Raw genomic sequence first — 19,558 nt, forward strand, 5'->3', positions numbered from 1 at the left:
ATAATATATCTGGCAATAAAGTAACAGCTTGACAAAATATGATATGGAAACATTTTGATTTCATTATTACTCAGTGAAAAATACATGTTTTATTTCCATTTGATGAATTCCTATTTTACTAACTGCTATGTTCTTTTATAGCCTCACTTGTCCAACTATTTCCTTTTATTTTCACCCTTAGTGAGTATCCTTTCATTTGTTTTTTTCTGAACCACAGATAATACATCAATCGCCATTTAAAATTTCCACTTGACGTGGCATGCTTTACCACTTTGAGAAGTACAAAATACTTAAACATTGTATAAAAAAACCATAAGGCTTATAGGCAAACCAAAAGAAATAGAAGAAAAACAGTGCAGATGACAATTGAGCTGATGATCAAAAACATGTATACTTGGCTGTAAACATGAGAACTGTTACATTTTGTTAAGTAAAATCATCAACACATACATGTACCATTAAAACGTAAGGTAAAATTGAGGATAAGATAAGAAAAACTCAAAACCTTCGAGGTAAAATTATTCCAGTGAATGCATATCAGTAAAAAAAAATCTGGCTTAATGGCACTTGTAAACAATTCTTTCATTGAGGTGTACTTAATCTTCGACCATTTTAAATAGTAAAATTTGTAATAATCGACTCCTGGTCGTTTGCGAATGCTTCCATTTGGTCCGCAGGAATTATTCAAAGTTTAACTCTCAACAGTTCAGTATTTTAATAAGTAAAACATGTACAGTTTTTTTCTCAAAATCTCTACGAGTAAAAAAGCAGCAAACACGTCTTGTATACCTAAACATTAATATTGTTCAAATAAACTATATTTCAGATTTTTTCCTGTATATTTATGTTTTTTCCGCATGATTTCCTTGTCTTTTCTTCCCATTTATTTCCTTGGTCCTCAATAATTGTTTATTTATATCAATCGTCATTAACATTTGCTGAATTTTTAAGGTATCGTTTTATTAACGTCTTAGCTTCAGGTTGTAGTTAAGACATGGCTGATCCGAATTCCCAATAAAACTTTCCCCTTTTATGTATGTCTTAATCGTGCGCCATAAACAGAGGATAATAATGAAACTACATGTTTTACTTCAACAGTTGATAAAAAAAAATGTTAAACCAATCTTTAAACCAGAAGCATCGTATTAATGCTTACTGATTCTCAAACATGACTGATCAATCTTTATCTAAAAATAAATGCATATAGGACCTTCTGTTGATATAGGAAATTCAAATCAAAACATTTCCCTACGTTTATGACGCATATTCTTTGGTGTATATAATCCCATTAATGCATATAATGAAGTCGAATTAATAGCAAAATTGATACCAAACACACTTTCTTTCCATTTATTCCGACATACAGCTGAACTACGATCTGTAAATACATCATTTCCAAACATATTTCAAGTGTGTGGCACCGAAGCATAGTATAATTTTTCATTTTTTTTGAAGCTGAAAACTATTCATTATGCCATAAAACTCTCAATATTATATAGTATAATACATGTGCAAAAAACGTAATGATTCAAAACGACACGTCCGTCATATTTTGACCAGCACATAAACCTGACCATCATATGCTTTATCACACGAATAATTGGTACCGCTTCAATTTCAACACCAAAAAAAAAAAAATCGTATTTCTCAATGTCTTTTCCCCCCGACATTTCATATCAATTTATCAACATATATGTTTTACTACCGTGACAGTTTAAGATAAAACAATTCTTACATCTAGAAACATCGTAACATATTTCAAGTGTGTGGCAGCTAAGCATAGCATAACCTTTTGAAGCTGTACACTATTCTTTAGGCTATAAATCTCTCAATATCAGAGTATGATAAATGTGAAAAAATGTAATGATTCAAAGCGACGCGTCTGTCATATTTTGACCAACACATCAACTTGAACATCATAATTATCAAACCAATAATTGGAACCGCCACAATTTCAACACGCAAAAAATATCGTAACACTCGGCTATCACTCAAACTTAAGATACTGAAAACAAACTCTTCTCCTAGGTCTCGAAACTAAGCTGGATACCTTTTCAAAACGAAATGTACTACAACGCTTCTGCTATCTTTCCAAAACATACGATCGCGAAACTAAATATTGCCTTCCAATAGAAACTCTTGTTGTAGCATGAGTTTATCTTATCAAAAGCACAAAAAATACTTTCAAGGGTGTGGATCCACACAAGAAATTGCAAAGCTCTGTACATGTATGCAATATATGGATAGTATTTAAATAATTGTACAAGTATTTGATGACCTTGCTAAGCATGAGCAAATGAGTTGTTATTGTAATTTTACCCTAATTATTTGCACTTAACAAAATGTACTAAATAAATTGCTATAAATACAAATCACTTTGCGCTCCAATGTTTTTTATTTGAATTTCTAAATCGAGCACAGTATATTTAACGACACCTTAATCCTGCCTCTTGTCTATACCGTAAACAAAAACAAAACCACAAACAACATTTACATGTATAAGCTCACGGGCTACTCTTTCAACAACTCAACTGTTGCTTGGCTACGAACAGGCACAAGACACACTCGGGCAAAGGAGTCTTCCAAAAGCATTTGACAGTGTCGAGATTTATTTCAAAGCAGCATCAGCTTCCTACGTAACTGCTAACAAAATTATCTATTAGTGTGTATATTTAGACGGGGAAATATGCAATAAGTGTTTTTCGACGTCAGTGCAGTGCTGTAGTGTCTTCTGATGACTCGATTAGCTCCGACTAATTTATTGAATATACGCGTACATACTATGTCAGATGGAAACAAAATTGTACAAAAATTCGACATACTAGAAATAAAGTGCACAAAATGCGCACGAATTAACATCAAGGCCCTTCGAGCCACTTGTTCATTTATTGTCGTAAACGAATGAAGCTTCTTGCTTCAGCTTTGTATCATGTCTAAAACAACCTGTTAACGATTATGTATTGGACAGGGTTCAGCACTTCTCCACACTTCTCCAAAACGTCTGCTGTGCTGCAATCACTGTATTCCTGTATCAGATGAAAACAAAATTGTCCACTTGTCTTTGTGGTCCTCTGTGGGTACCGTGTTTTTTTCTGAAGTCACAATTCAGATGAACTAGTTCATGTTTTACTTCAGACCAGAAATACTTCGTCAACCTCCTTCCTAATCTGCTCTTCGTTTTTCTGCATCTCTTCTGGAAGAGCTTATTCAAAATACGCCGCGGATTGAACATCAGATGTAGGTTCCCCGGTGAAAGGAACGACTGTCATGTCTGGTTGTTTCTTTGGTCTCAGGAATTTATAAAGTGTTGTCACTTTAACAACGATGGGATCCTTTCCTCCAGCGTCAATTTTGTATCGTCTTGATAACGTGACTGTCTCATCACTCTTGTCAATCTGCTCAAGGATTTTTGCATATATTTTCTCAGTAGCACCATCCGCCGGTGTTTCTGACGGTATCCAATCACCAGTGCCAAAGGCAAGGTCGTCGTTGTCGTCATACTGTAACTGGTCTCCTTCGTTAATGTCTCTTCTATAACCTACTATCTCACCAACGACGAAACGGTTGTAGGGATCTTGATCAAGGAGGTGATGAATATGTCTTGGTATTAGTGTCCCTGGTCTGTGCTCGTCTGGTTGGATAGCTCTTGTTGTGATATCGTACTCGGGGATGTCAGACTGGGAAAGAATTGGATTCATCTCGTCCAGACTCTGACAGTCCAACACACTTGTGTAGATACCTAAATGAAAATCATCCAACAGATGTTCTAGGAGTGCATTGCAACTGTTTGCAATTTGTCTGGAAGTGTGACCCTTTTGCTGAGATGGTGAAGAGTGCTCTAGGTATATTGTATTTGTCGATTTGTCGAAGTACGCTTTCCGAGAGTACTTCTGTTCTGCAACCTTTTGTCCATTCTTGTCATATAAGCCAAGTTTCAATTCAGCTTTGCAGACGAAATTGTCAAATTGCTGGAGTTGTGTAATGTGCTCTTTGATCTCAGCACTCATTTGTGTGATTTTCAGCTGGTGTTGCTTAAGTCTCAACAACACACGAGTCATTTCCTCTGATTTCACCTTACGCTTGATGCCTTCCAGATACTCACAATGCTGTCCAGCGGGGCAGTCTTTATTGGTGTCTAACGGCTCCTCATTCATCTCATCCCCAAGATTCTTAGGTCGGAGAGACGCTGGAAGAAGTTGAATGAGACGTACTTCATCCTCGACCTCAAATCCGCACTGCTTTAAGGGAAAGATGAATCCTCTGTCTGTGGATGCAAGGTTAAACTGGTCCATTTGGTTAGGGTCAGCATAATACAGATCATTCGACCTCCTCAAGAAGTATTCCGTATTGGGTAAATACAGCTCGGATACAGCAAACGTGGTTTGACCGCTCGCATTGTGCAACAGAAGAAGCATTGCTCTAACAGCACCCTCGGCTGTCTTCTTTTCGTTTGGACCTAGTCGTTCATCACCACATTCCACTTTCATTGACGCCAACACTCCTGCCAGCTGGTCCAAGGAACATGACTCCTGGGTTCCAAGCAGTCTAAGGACAGTATCAAACTGTGCCAATTCTCGTGGTGCTTTGTACAAATACGGGCGCAAAGAGGGCTCAAGATCTTTGTCCATTTCAAATACCAACTGATCTGCTCTGACCAATACACGTCCTTCTTCCACAAGACACACTGGAGTGCACTTCAAATGACGTTTAATGTCCTCACCATGCTCAGCCATGTTTAGACCTTTCAAGTATCCCAGAATCTTGCCCATGACTTCTTTCAACGTCTCTCTCTGTCCTGCTGGCAGCATGTCTTCCTTGTGAATCGCATTCTTTTTCTCCATCAGCCCACAGATGTTTTGCGTGTGTGAAATAACTTGATCAACAGCCACATTTTTAATTCCAAGGCAACCATGAGCCGTAACATCCTTATCCATTTCCCTGTTGGTCGGTATGGCCCAATATGGTAGTATCATACAAACTGACCATACAAGCTCCAAATGTTTGTCCGACACTGATCCTTGATATGCAATAAATGCGGGCGTTTGGCTGTTGTGACTGCTCATCAAAGAACATGCAGGGTGGATTTGAAGCAAGTTTTCCTTGATTGGGACAGACGGAATGAACATAATCGTTGCGATTTTCTTCAGGAAGCCTGGGTCGTGTAGCTCTTTGTTGAAGTTCAGTTCATTTGTCAGAAGACGAGAGATGCCACCCAATGCCTCTTTTTTCCCCTTATCTTTGACTTCACCGGACATTTTTTCTATGTCCTGTGCAAACTGAAGGAAGTCGTCTTGAGTTACTGTTGCATGGAAACCAATCTTCTGGAGGAAATACTTCAGGTTTCCCATTGATTCAGGCAGTAACTTTATTGGGTCAATCAAAGCTTTGAAGACAAGATTATCACCGTCGTAAAAAAATCTTGCTTGTCGTCGAATGCCAGTTCTGTCTGGAATGAAGGCAACGTGGGAAAGACACTCCAGAAATTCTTTTTCCTCCTGTTCTGATGCTTCGAGTAGAACGTTGTCTCTGATGAATTTGACGTGCTGCAATTGACCCTTTTGACTGAGCAACAGAAAGCTTGGAAGTATGTACTTCAAGTACATATCGACTTTGGTAATCGGAGTTATTCCAAGCTGTTGGTAGATCAGATTCCAGTTACAATTTGGCTCCAGAACAACACAATTCATATTGTCCATCCAGGTCTTGGCTTCAACCATGAACTTTCCGTAGCCTTCTACAGTGTGGCAGTGATCAAATTGGTGAAGATCGGTGGTGCATTTTTTGTTTAGCAGTTTGAAAACTGAGAGCCTTTTGATAGTCTCTATGCTATCCTCAGACAGATTCTCAACCTCTTGAAAATATTGAAGTAGAGTGTCGCACTGAGAGAGCGTCAGGTGACCAATGCCTCCACCTGTGTTTTGCACGAATGCGATCACATCTATCACATCTTGTCTTGAGGCTGGCAGGGCCAAGTGTTTTGCAAGTAGTTCTTCTAGTCCAGGTGGTGCATGCGGCACTTGAGTACCAGTACCAGACGTTGTCCTGAGCTCACACATAAGGTTCTGCCGAATGAGAGGGAGACCAAGTTTGAGCAACACATTTGATTCTTTCATCCCCAACCCTACTTCGTTTTGCAGTAGCAATACGGTTTTGGACAAAGAAGGGGGCACCAGTTTGCCTGATGTTGTTGGAAATATTGGCCAGTGGTTGATGCAATCGAGGGAGGAGTCCTGTAATGTCTCGCTGCAGATGAATGCCCAAAGGTGTCCAAGCCACGACTCAGAGGGATGGCCTTCTGTGTCTGGCGTCCACTCTACGTGCTGATTGCAGCCTTGCCAGCTCTCTGGCAGATGCTTCCCAAGGTGTTGGGCCAGGTCCGTTATGGTAAACTGCTTAAACACTCCACTGCTATAAGCTGCCTCGGAAATCTTTTTCTTCTTGAACCAATCAATGCACGATGGAACCAACTGGTTATGAAGGAATATACCTTTCAGACAGGGTAGCACCCTGGAGTGGCTAGTTACATATGAACCATCACATGTGGAAAACTCACGCAGCATGCCATCATTCGTCAGACGGATGGGTAAGCCATTCAGCTCAGCTGGATTTTCGATACCTTCAAGGCAGTAATCGAGCAATGTACGTACAGTCCGGATGTTCTTGAATTTTGTTTCCTCCAAAGGAGCAGGGAGGGCCTGTGCCACTTGGTGAGATCCAGATGAAAGATGTTGAACTACTGACTTTGGATTAACAAACTTTGCTTCAACACCACAAGCTTTGAACGCCAAGCATACGTCCATGGAGCTGGCTAGCAGGTTAAAGTTGACCCTCAGTAAAAAAGAGCGCATTGACTCCTGTGCTTTATCATCTCTCACTAAGTTCACACCTGCTTCGGGCGATGCGGCATCGAAGTTATCCGTGAAAGCAAGACTGCCATCACTGTTTGGATGATGCCAGGTGGTTGTGACAGCATCTTTGGTTTGATGTACAACAGGTAAAACCTTCAAGTTTTCCTTACCGATGTACTGGAGTGTCGCTTTTGCTAGGAGTTCCCACTCTCCACGATATTTCCGCAATTGCTTTGGAAAAAGGTCATCATACCGACAAAGGTCCTGTTTCAAAGACTTTACATCAGCTTCCCCAAGCATTAGTCGTCCTGCTTGCTTAATTAATTTAGCATAGGCTGGGGCAAGCACATGTTCCAGTAGAATTCGGTTCCATCTATGAATGATTCCACTCTCGTCAGAAGTATCCGATTTGGCATAATCGTCACTTTTTGCAAGATTCTTTCTTGCCGAATCCAATTCAAACGTCCCATTTACATGCACTGGTAATTCGGTGTAAACCGGCAGTGGGAGAAAGCAGTAAGCTTTGCACTGCTGTTTGTGCTTCTGACTTGGTGCCATCTCCATTCTGTTATCCTTGAGGAGAGCCGCTACTCCAGCTCGTGGAAGAGGCCTCTTTATGGTAAAAGCTCTCGACACCGACTGATAGTCAGACTCCAAGCCTTCAAACCCCAGCGTCTGAGAAATGAGCCATGTTTTTTCAGCGCCATGTGAGTCACTTGTCACGAGGGTGTACACATGGGACATGGGCTCAATTGTCTCACAGGGGTTATCTGTGAAAAGCTTGAGGTGCTGTGCCAGCTTTGAACGTTGATCTTCGTCTTGTTCTGATAGCTTTGCATTGATGCTGTACTTCGTTGTCAGTTTGTTGGTGTGTTTATCAATACACGAAACACTTATCGATTTGATGTTGGTAAGGAAAAGAAGTGCTTCCTTTGACACTTTCTTGAAGTCACCAAGCAATTCCTCTACTCTCATTGTATAGTAAGTCTCTCCGGAAAGATCTGATGGTTGTTTTCTGAGTGGGAATCGAAAAACTGTTCCCTCCTTTCCACTGAAGTCTGATATATCCCCCAGATATCCTCTCATCATGTCAGGGAATTTCTTCCTGAATCCTTCGTCTGCCGTTAATTGTATCCCAGGTGACGTATTCCGTGTCACTGGAGAGAACATCAAAAGCGGATCAAACACACACAGGGTGTCACTGTTGCTGAGGAAACTCGGACAATCAGTCAGGTGGTAAACAGCATTGAAACCGATTCCAAATTTCCCAGTTGTTGTAATGTCGTCTCTCTTTCCTCCAACTCCTACCTTTTGAATGCCTTTGATGTCTGCTTCAGTGAATGGCTTGTCGTTATACACACAGAGCGATGGAAGTTCTCCTACGGCAGCCCAGGAATCACATATGACCTTCTTTGCTTCATGATGACGTGGATCGTAAACAAAGTGTATTTCTGTTGATCCTGCATCATCGGCATTTTGAAGAAGCTCTTTGAATACATCAGAAACATTGGGATACGACCTCAGTATGTTTTTCAGACGATCCGTTAGTTCTTCACTCTGGCCGAAATCGGTTGCAAATCCCTGCAACGGTAAGGAGTTATGAATGTACTTCTCCCTTTGTGTGATGACACCCAACGCCTTAGCATCCTGGGATGGTATATATGGATGTGTGTACTTTTCTTCGGCACGACTTTCCTCCCATTCCATATCGTTATATGTCAGCTCTTTGGGTGAACGCAAAATCCCACAGTTATCTGGGACATAGATTAAGCCTGTTTGTAAGCTGTTTTCTTGGCTACCTCCAGCGTGTTTTCCATGCTTTGCTGCCAACATGGATACAACCTCTGACAACATCGACGTCGCGGTTTTCAGGTCAGATTGATTTAGAGGTTTCTCGCCATAGGTGTCTTTCAGAAGCTGGAGAGTTTGGCAGAAGTCCTGCACCTGAAAATGATCTCTTACACCACAAATCCGCAACAGGTTGCTGAATTGAATTAGCTCATGGGAAACTTTGTACAGGTATGGTCCATTTTTTCCATCGTAGTGAAAAGCAAGTTGCCTACACTCTCTGAATTGACCATCACAGAAGACAAATCCCTTCGAACAAAGCTGGTCAACAGCAGCACGGTGCTCTTCATTGGTAGTAACATCACCGTTTGGAGACACTTCACAGATTGTGCTCTGGAGATATGCATATATGCTGCGAACCATGGCAGATGTTTGATGGGGCATGGGTGCTCGATCAATTAGAATGACAAGCTGAGCAATGACATCACCGACTGCAACAAGTTTGCCCGTGAAACCAAGAAAGGTTTTGACCTTGTTACTCATTGCCTCAGACCCCAACCTCCTCTCGTCCAAGAGTGGTCGAACTGAACCAAGAAGGTTCTTGTGTTCTGGTGTATGAAGCGAGTCTGCTGGCATAAACTCATCTTCACAGTGACACCAATCCAAATGATAGCCTGGAGGCTTCTTCAGTACTGGAAGGAAAGCTGCTTGTCGGATTCGTTTAGTTTGATCGGCTGTTGGCTCGTCAGACCTTCTGAGTTTTTCATCTACCAGCTTTAGAAGAGTCACGCACCTCTGGTCAACATTATCACCCTCTGACAAGGATTGTGCTCTCTCACAGATATCTTCCCAAGATAAGTCATGCGAAGCCATCCCTAGCTGGGATAAAGACAGAAGACGTTCCTGTTTACGATACTGCTCCCCATGTGGAAACCGACAGTCAGACTCGCTATACAGTGATCCAACTGCTGATTCGGGATTCACCAAATCCTGAGGTCTTGCCAAGTCTTCGCCTTCTGGGGAAGTCGGTATGCACTCTGTAGCCTTCAGTAATTCATCATAATCTTCAAGTTTTCTTTCTCCAAGACGAAGGTCCAACGAGTAAAGAACAATGTTGTTTCTGAGGTTAGACTCGATGTCTTGAGGGGTTTTCTCCAACATCGGAAAGAATACCTTAGACAGGAAACGCTGGATGTTGAAGGTGTTGCAATCGAAAGCCTCTTGAGCGCCTGCTTGCTTGATGCTCTCAACTACATCTCTTTCCAATTCCACACATCGTTTCTGGTCCTGATGCTTGTTTAGCACGGTTTTAATGCTTCCTCTCAGTTCGTCGGGATCTGTCAGTCTCCAATCAGTGAAAAAGCATTGATGCACTGGAACCCACTTACTTTGATCAAAGAATACTTCTGGGGCATCGTCACTAGTTCCTATCTCCCTGTAGTAGGCTTTAACGAAAGGATGAAAGTCACTTTCAGACTCACTCCATCTTGGCCACAAACACTGGAAGTTGCGAGCATCAACAGTACCTTGTTCTTGCAACATTTGAAGATCTTTCAGTAGATTCATAAAAGCACGCAACAGGACTGATTCCATGAAGCAGATATTCCAACGGGTCTCAAATTCTCCCGTGTCAGATGAGGGTTTGCTCCACAGCTGGCGGCGGTTAGGTTGAAGTAGGAAGTTGCCATTGACATGAAAGCGTAACCCCGTGGAGACATCAAGAGGGAGAAAGCTAAAGGCCCTGCCCGGTGTGGTTTCAGGGGTCAACCCTCTTTCACCAGATACTAGTTGTGCAGCAACCCCACCACATGGCACAATTCCAGCTTTGATGCCCTCTTTGGTGAGGGCGAGATCTAGAGGCTTTCCTAATGCCATACAGGAGCTGATGATGAAGTGAGATGTTTTTTTCTTTGGTTTCTTTTTGGCAGCTACGCCTATTATGCATGTTTCCTGATCTATCTTCACAATCATAGTCGACTCTGGAACTGGCAAACCATGGCCTGGGACTTTCAGACGTTTTGCTGTTGCTTTCAGGACACCACGTTGATTTTTGAAGTCATCAGATGGACCTGTAATTGACCGTGGCAGCTGTCTGACTTGTGAAACCGTGACAGACATTACTGGTGTCATGTTCCTGATATTTTCAGACTCAAGCTGTTCCACAGTAACTTTAACCACGCTCTGGGTAAAGAGAAGCAGAGTAGACGCTGATTTCTGCAAAGCCTGTAACAATGGTTCAGTATTCTTCTTGGGATAAAAGACAGAATCTGAGATTTGATTTGGCTGTTGGCCATCAGCTTCCGCTTTCGTCCGCAGTGGTAACCTGATGAGTGTGTGCTCGAAGTGTGCAGCCTCTGGCAGCTTACAACCAAAAATGCCATTGTATGGTTGGAACTGGTTCGGATAACTCTTAAGCGTTCGTCTGTGGCTTTCGTTTGTCAGATCGAGTTTGATGCCTGGCTGTGACGGCTTGACACGGGATCCAAGATGGGTTGTTCTCGGATCACAAATAAGCACATACGGTCCGCTGACAACACTTGGAACATCTGTCAAGTGATAAACTGATGTGAATCCCAATCCGAACCTCCCAACTTTGTCCAGCTGATCTTTCTTGCTCTGGGCAGCTATATTGCAGATATTTGTAATGTCATCTTTCGAGAAAATGCCATCATTGTAAGCCCAAAGAGCAGGTCCATGACATGACTTCATTCCTTCACCCAGAAGGTTGTGAGCTGTGTGCTTGTTGTCGCGCCAGTCTAGCAGAAATTTTACTTCAGTAGCTCCAGCATCATCGGCATTTTGAATCAACTCGTTAAAGATGCCAGGTCCTTCCTTATACATATCAAGATTTCGCTTGATTGCATTCACTGTCGTCTCGTGTGGGCCAGAAACCTCGTATCCATATTCTACTCCTTCAACAGGTGCTATCACGTGACTCAGTGGCTGCAATTCCAATTTCTGCGCAATCCAGTTGGATATTTTCTCATGAATTATTGGCCTACCGAAGGCTTGGGAACCTTCTTCGAATATCTGCCTTGCAAGTCTCTCCTCATCCACATACAGGCAATTAGATGGACATGCCATGTGTAGTTTTCGTTCTCGTGCTCTCTGCATTCTACATGGAACGAGGATCCCCGACATCTTGTTGTCAAAAATTTCTTGGCTGACCATGTGCCTGAGGATGTTGCAGACAAGATCCAAGTCTGTCTCATAATCCTCTTGACTGGAGACTGAGCTGGCTTCATGCTTTTGACTGACAATTTGCAGCATTTCGCAAAGGGCGCTGTCTTGGAAGGTCTCCTGGACACCCATGTTGTTCAGGAAACTTCTGTACTGCAGATAATCCTCAGGAACAAGGCGTAGATAAGGGGTCAAAGTAACACCAAGTGTCCCGTTGCTCAGGGCCATCTTGTCAGGAGTGGTGAAACCAAAACCATGCCACACCCATGGTTGAGGAGCACTCATGTGCTCATGAAAAAGGTGTCTCAATTGTACATTCTCTTTCTCTGCTCTAGTGAAGAAGGAATATATCTCGGACACTGTATGAGAAACAATATGCACATTATCATGAACATTCTGGTAGTTGTTTGCAACATTCTTCAGATGACGCACTACCCGTTCGACGTGTTGGTAGTTGCTGGGATCAAGACACTTTGTCCATCCAAAGGTATTCAGTAGTTCATCTTTGAGGTCATGTAACCTAACAAGAGGGAGCACAGAGCCTTGAAGCAGAGCAGAATCAATAAGTCCTACTTCTTTGGATGAGTAGAGTGTATGGGAGTTTCCAATCCAACCAGCCTTGATAGGGTAGACAGCAGGTGGTGAATCTTCACAAGGAACCCAAGACAGATCTTCAAGAAACTTAAATAGTGCTTTACATATCCTGTTGCTCGTGACCTGCTCACGTAAGATAGCTGGATAGCGGTTGATATGTTGTAAAAGGACTGATCCTCTTTCAACATCAGCTCCGCCTGTGGTTTGGGAAACCTCTTTTGCACACCTTAAAACATCATCTGGCGTCACATGTGCCTCTGTTTTAAGTCCGACCCGTTTCAAGTAGTTAAGGAGTCTGCCTTCGGAATACTGTCCCACTGGAAACTTGTTACTGCCGCCTCTAAACAACACCCGAAGAGTTTGAGAGGGTTCGAACAGCTCATTTGGACTTGCTCTGCATCCTGAAACTTGAATAAACCTAAGATCTGTCACCAAATGGTCATATCGTGGTTGCTCCAAGACCCACTTCATGATCTTCAGTGAATCGCCGTCACTGTAGAACCCTTTCTGTACTGCAGGGAGAACGCTTTCTTGTAGAAACTCATCAACAGATTGCTTTCGAACCCCAAGTTGTAACAGTAGGTTGTCCGACTCATAAGATTTTAGAATAAGACATCGATGTCTCAAAGCTGTAATGGGTAACCCAAAAAAGTCACCAGGAACTGCTGTTGGACATGTCTTCACTGAGACATATTTCTCATCACTTCCTAGAAAGAGAGGGAGAGACTTCAAGATGTTACTTTGTCGGGTCGTTAAGTGCTGGAGTTTTGCGAGGAGAGTACGTAGTTCGTCTGTTATGCTTGCAGCCAATCTTTGAACTTGTGCATCGAGGTTGTTGTTGCTGCATGCTTCTAGAATGGTCATTACTCCTTCAGGTGTTGGAGCACTAACAAATCTGTTGACATGAGGGTGATCACTTACATAAGACGGGAGATCCCGTATAACAACGGCCCCGACAGACTCAAGAAACAAGCAGATGTTATCTGACAAGCGTGCTGGAGAACGCCAATGAGATCCCCCCGCCTGCATCTGGCAAATTAGCCTATTCTGTTGTAGTCTGGCAATGCAATCGCCTTCTACCGGGATGAGGGGAATACCTTTGAATGCCTCAAGCTCTGTTTTCAACAACCATCTCCAAAACTCCGCCAACCACTCCCTTGTTGGTTGTTGGCCTCGTCCTGGGGTCCATGGCACGGTATCATTTGTTCCTCCTCTCCACGTGCCTGGAAGCATGTCTTTCAATAGAGGTGCAATATCACTAAAGCCCAGATGTTTCAGCTGTGTGTACGCCTCTATCGTGGGATATGTCAGCAGTGAAGATGGTAAATCACTCGCAGCAAATCTTGATGCCCCATTTGGGATCAGGGAACTTGGATTCTCTGTGGATGCAATGTATACTTTTTGCGCATTGTTACTAAAAGTAACAAAAACGCCACTCTGCAAGGGAAGTAGACACAGGTTGTTCAGATCACCAACTGTGTCACTGGTCACATATTTAAGAAGCTCTAACTTCTCGTCACGTGACAGGAACTGCAGTGGATCCCCTCTGATCCTGTTTCTCACGAGTGCAGGTGTAACCGTGTTGTAACTCACACCTGCCCATCGAAGAGACTCAAGAACGTGGTTTGGAGGCTGTGCAACTGGACAACCTTTAATTCTCAGCACTTTTGAAACCAAGGCGTTTCCGTCGGGGTCAACATACAGGTCCGTTGGCTTCATCCAGGAGCCACCATCATGTTCTGTGTAGAAGATGGGCTCGTTCGCTACCAGCTGCAAGAATTTTTTGACCCCAGCTGACCAATTTGCCTTTCTGTGCCTAACGGAAGGCCATGCTTTATACACATCTAACGGCTTTGTTGGATCAGATGGATCTTTACTCTTCTTCACAGCAGCAAGGATAACCTTTGCATAGACTTCAGGAAAGACTTCCTTTGTGAGGAGCTCGTTCCAGAGTGCCTTATTGTCATGCTGGGACTCTTGATCTGGCCACTTGATACTGCGACGGTTATCTCCAAGACCAAAGTAGCCATGAACGTGGACTGGCAATCCAGTCTTCTCGCTCTCTGGCAACGGTAGGAAGCAAAACACACGACCACTTTGCTGTTCGTCATCTGAATCTGCTGTAGAGCTAATTCGGAAGGACATCCCCATCCATGGCAGCAACTTCAGTTCCTCATCTTTGCTAAGTTCTTGGAGACGTCTCGATGTACTCTTGTTCTTTAAGCTGTTCAAGATGATGTATCTGCTGGTCGTTTGAGCAGTCTGTGATCCAGTTTGCTTCTGGATTCGTACACAGCTCATGGTTTGAATGTCCTGCTTCGAGAGAATCTGGTTTAGGAATGTTGTTCTGTCAATATGAAGCTTATGACAATCGTCTCCGTGAATCTGTACCTTACAAATAAGTCTAGGATTCTCAGACATATGATCTCTTTCATACACGGCTATGGATTCTACATGCTTGAGAAACAGCAGAGAGATATCTGCATCTCTTTGGAATGACGCAAAGAGGTCATGCACACGCGCATGATCAGTGAAAACCGACTTACTGATCAGTGATTTGCTGTTTCGCAATGGAAAGCGAAAAATAGTACCCTCTAATTTACCATTCTCAAAGTTGTTTTGATTACAGTGAAACAAGTCAATCAGGTAAGGTGAAAACTGGTCTGGAAATTTAGCCAGAAGGTCGGCTGTCATCTTCCACTTCTTACCACGTCTGCCTTTGTATCTTGTGTTGGTGTGAGGGTCATGGATAAAGTTCTTCTCCAGTGGGTCCAAGAAACCGATTTTGTTTCCACTGATGATGCAGGGCATGTCTGTGAGGAGAAAGTATTAAAAGCCAGATAGATTCTTCTACAATAACATTGCTACAGAAAGACAGTGATGACAACGAAGTTGTATACAGGGCGGTCAAAAAACCAAAAAACCCAAAACTGCATACTTCCACTGCCTTGTGACTCAAAGCACCTGTACAAATTAATGTAGAATCCTATTAGAAGAATTATGATAACAAAATATCCCGATTCAGTTCAGTAGTACTGTTTGCTGCAGAGCTCTAGAACTCTAGAGAGGCTCTAGAACAAAGACTACTGTTTCATTTTTTCTTTTAAAAAGATTCCCCATGCACTGGTACATGTGGTTTGAGTGTCGGAGTAGTGGAAATTATGCTGTTCATTTTTTTTAACCACCTTGTGTAGGAGTGTAGATACATGTATAGCTCACCTGTAAGATGGTAGACGGACATGAAGCCCAGGCCAAACCTCCCAACCTTGGAAAGGTCTTCCAGCTTCCTACTCTGCTCAGGGTGCTGGATGTTGTACCAGTCTTGCTTCTCAAAGGTTGCATCGTTGTAGGCATACAGAGCAGGTCCTTGGAAGTCCTTCAATGTCTCAGACCACAATTGGTGGCTCGGATGTTGCGACTTGTCGTAAAGGAAAATCACATTCTTTGCTTCTGCGTCATCTGCATTCTGCACAAGCTCCTGAAATTGACAGACATCTCTATTCAATAGAAACACTTAAACTTGCATAAAGGCCAAATTCGTGAATAAAGAAAATAAAAAGCAAACAAATATATTATGTTCAAATTAGTTTTTGTATATACAAAAATGAAAACACTTTTTAAAATGTAATTGTATTTGTGCACCGTATCGAGATAATTATTCCTACCTTCAAGATCTGTCCACCTTCTGGGTATTTGTCCAGAACCCTCTTAAGGTAGATGTGCAGCGGTGGCAACTTCTGCCCAAAATCGCCGTCCTCTGCGAAATGAAATATAAGACTGAAGGATTATTGACACAACCAAAATGGAAGATGTCGATTTGTGATAATTTATAGAGGGGATTTTTATGATTTCTCTTTTTTTTTCAGGACCCATATCTCATCATCATGATCATCATCATTATTATTATCCTTATTCCTACAAATGTACCATTAGGGAGACACGTTATCGTAATTTCTTCGACAAAAGGGAGACACTGGTCATTAGGGAGACATTTTCATGTCTCCCTAATTCCACAGTCCCCCTTAAGAGGCAAATTTTTGCCGTTGCAATCAGGTTATATTTGTTGCTCGTGGTCTAATTAGTAAAAATACCAAAATTCGTGGAAAAAGGACAAAGGAATATTGGGTTAGGGCACAATTAAGTTTGAAAAAATTTGTGCACAAGTCTATGGGAATGTCTCCCAAATGACCCATTCCCGGTAATTATTATCATAATCATCACATTTTGTATCCAGAAGTAGTTCAGTGAGCTACAGTGACAACAAATAGTCTTGACAATTGACAGAAAGCAGCTCAGGTAAGACACGTTACAAAAATCACAATGTAATTCCTCTCTCACTCGCTTCTTATACTAAACAAATCTTTATTGAAGTTAATAATATCAAGCCGACTATCTCAATAGCAAGCCAATCACTCAATAACCAGGTATTTCCTTAAATGGGTTTCACCTTCACGAAAGAACCAAATTGAAAAATAATGACATTGATTGTATAAAATATGCAAATAAAAAAGTTACGATGCAACGGATAAATCTATTTAAAAACCCTGATTTTTAAACGTGAATTCAAGCAGGGTGGCGTGCTGAAATGCGTTGGTGTGTGTGTGTGTGTGTGTGGGGGGGGGGGGGGGGGGAGGGGGGGAGGGGGGGTGGCTTGTACCATGTTTTCAATGGGGAGCGCTGATAAAATACAGTCATGCACGCTATTTTACCTAATAGTGTACAAATGTCCCCTTCTCACAACTATTTAGGGGTAGATCATGTGCCGTCACATTTTTTTGTGTGCTATACTGCCATTTTTTATGAAAGTTTTTTTGGGGCTAAACCAATTTTTTTTTTTGGGGGGGGGAAAAGAACCCCCCCCCCCAGCTACCCATAGAGCCATTCAAAATGCAACATGGAGCTAACTGAAGCAACTATATGTAGATTTTCTAAAACGACCCGCTTGAAACTGCAACTCAACATGTGAAACTTCTCAATATGATCCATGCCGTTCAAGTATATGTGAGGAACTGCCATGCTATGAAAGGTCAAGTTGTATTAATTTTGCTTTACTGCCTGGCATATTTACCAGCTGCTTTTAAGGTTTTTTTGCAACGCGTCAAAATAAGCTTTCAGAATGCACTTCTGTAATTAAAAAAAACATTTTTTCAACCTTTTTTTTATTGCATTTCACCTCCAAATATTCGAATGTGGAAAAAAATATTCGAATATTCGACAATGGATCGAATATTTGAATCTTCGGCAAAGCCCTACCATCGCTACTGAAAGCCGTCGCTGCTGTGCTCCTTTCTCCAAGTTGCGTATGTTCTCCCTCTGTCATGCCTCTTGAGCCCCGTTCACCTACAAACATCCAACAATGGAAGCATTAATGCTACAGCATAACCAAAAGATGTCATTTTATAGCAGGTCAGCTAAAATGAGTCCTAATGTAAGGAATATCAGCTGAAGCAAATTACGATGGAACCACAATTCAAACTCCCACCGTTCATGCAAATTTTTTAGTATTATTTTAACAATTCAAAAGTAGATCCATTGCTCAACCTGAATTTTGTCAACTGCGCAAGTGTCGATGTCGGCAAGAGTGCAAATGGGGAGTGCACTCTCATTTTTTTTTAGGTGTTGGGCCTTGAGCCAAACACCTATTGGTTTTGTAAGAATTTACTGTTTTTTTTCTTCTCAGCATATTCTCAGCAAATCCTTCTCCAGAACTGTTTGGAATATTATTGTTATATTTCCTTTGTTATGAATATGCAATTTTCAACATATTCTCTTACCTTGACTTCTTTTTGCTGCATGAGGCACATGTTGATACATATTAAAATTTGGGTTGTGAAGAGCTTCCGAAAAAGTAGACGTCGTTCCTGTGCTCCTTTCTCCAAGTTGCCTATTTTCTCCCTTTGCGATGCCACTTGAGCTCTCTTCATCTGTAAAAAAAGAGAGAGAGTAAATATCTGACAATGGAATAATTTATGTTTACATTATCCCCAAAAGTGAATTTCTTCAGATGCAACATGGAGCCAATTGATGCAGGGAAATTTTTAAAATCTACCCAGTTGAAACTGCAACTTAACACTGAAACTTCTTAATATGATCCATGCCGTAAAAGTATTAAGGAGGCCATTAGAACTGCCATTCTATGAAAGGTCACGGTTTATCAACTTTGCTTTATTGCTTGGCAAATTTACCTGCTGCTTTTAAGTTTTTTTGCAACACCTTGAAATAAACTTTCAGAATCCACTTCTGTAATTATACCTTGTTTGTCATTTTTTCCTTCTATGAATTAAAAAGGAATATTATGGGTTTTGATCCACACTAGCACAAAGAGGACTAAAACCATTTTAGAAGTAGTCATCTACGCGTAGAATGGTGTCGGACAGCTGAGTTTGAGATAGGTGTATTACAATAGACACAAATTAAGATTAGAGTACAAATTACGTGAAATACTCACAGTTCCTGGTCGGTAAAACACAGACTTTATTCATATGTTGTTTTCATGAAAAGAAGCAAGTCACATTTAAACTTTAACTTTGAAGACTTGGGCAAAAAGAATCATTTTATAACGAAAACAATAATTTTGACTGATTTTAACCCGTAATATTGACGCAATATTTCGTTTTCAAAGGCTATTTCTTCTACAAATAGCGTTGGAATGCGTTCTGGGGTGTCTGAGGCATCTTTCCTGAACGTTTGGAGCATTTTCATTTTTTGACCAAAATTGAAAAAAAATCCAAGGAGTTAGCCTTACTTTTTCATCAAATTTGGCCAAAAAACGATTTTTCTTCAAACTTCGCAAACATGACTCTTGATGGAAGGGGAGTTTCATTCAATATTGAAAAAGCTATAACTTGAAGATTTGGGCAAAAGTAATCATTTTTTAAAGAAAACAATAATTTGGACTGATTTTAACCCATAATATTGACGCAATATTTCGTTTTCAAAGGCTATTCCTCCAGGAAAAAGTTGGAATGCGTTATAGGGTGTCTGAGGCATCTTCCCAGAACGTTTGGAGCAATTTCATTTTTTGGCCAAAATTGATAAAATGTAAGGGGTTAGCCTTACTTTTTCATCAAATTGAGCCAAAATATGATTTTTCTTCAAACTTCGCAAACATGACTCTTGATTTAAGAGGAGTTTCATTCAATATTGAA

The 19,558-nt window shown here is 41.5% G+C and overlaps 1 pseudogene; it reads right to left on the reverse strand.

Annotated features, from left to right (window-relative positions):
* Positions 1-3,131: 3,131 nt before the first annotated feature.
* Positions 3,132-18,224, reverse strand: LOC119732309 (annotated as a pseudogene).
* Between the last annotated feature and the right edge of the window lie 1,334 nt (positions 18,225-19,558).

The sequence above is a fragment of the Patiria miniata genome, unplaced genomic scaffold (genome assembly GCF_015706575.1).
Source record: "Patiria miniata isolate m_02_andy unplaced genomic scaffold, ASM1570657v1 HiC_scaffold_24, whole genome shotgun sequence".
Taxonomy (NCBI): Eukaryota; Metazoa; Echinodermata; class Asteroidea; order Valvatida; family Asterinidae; genus Patiria; species Patiria miniata.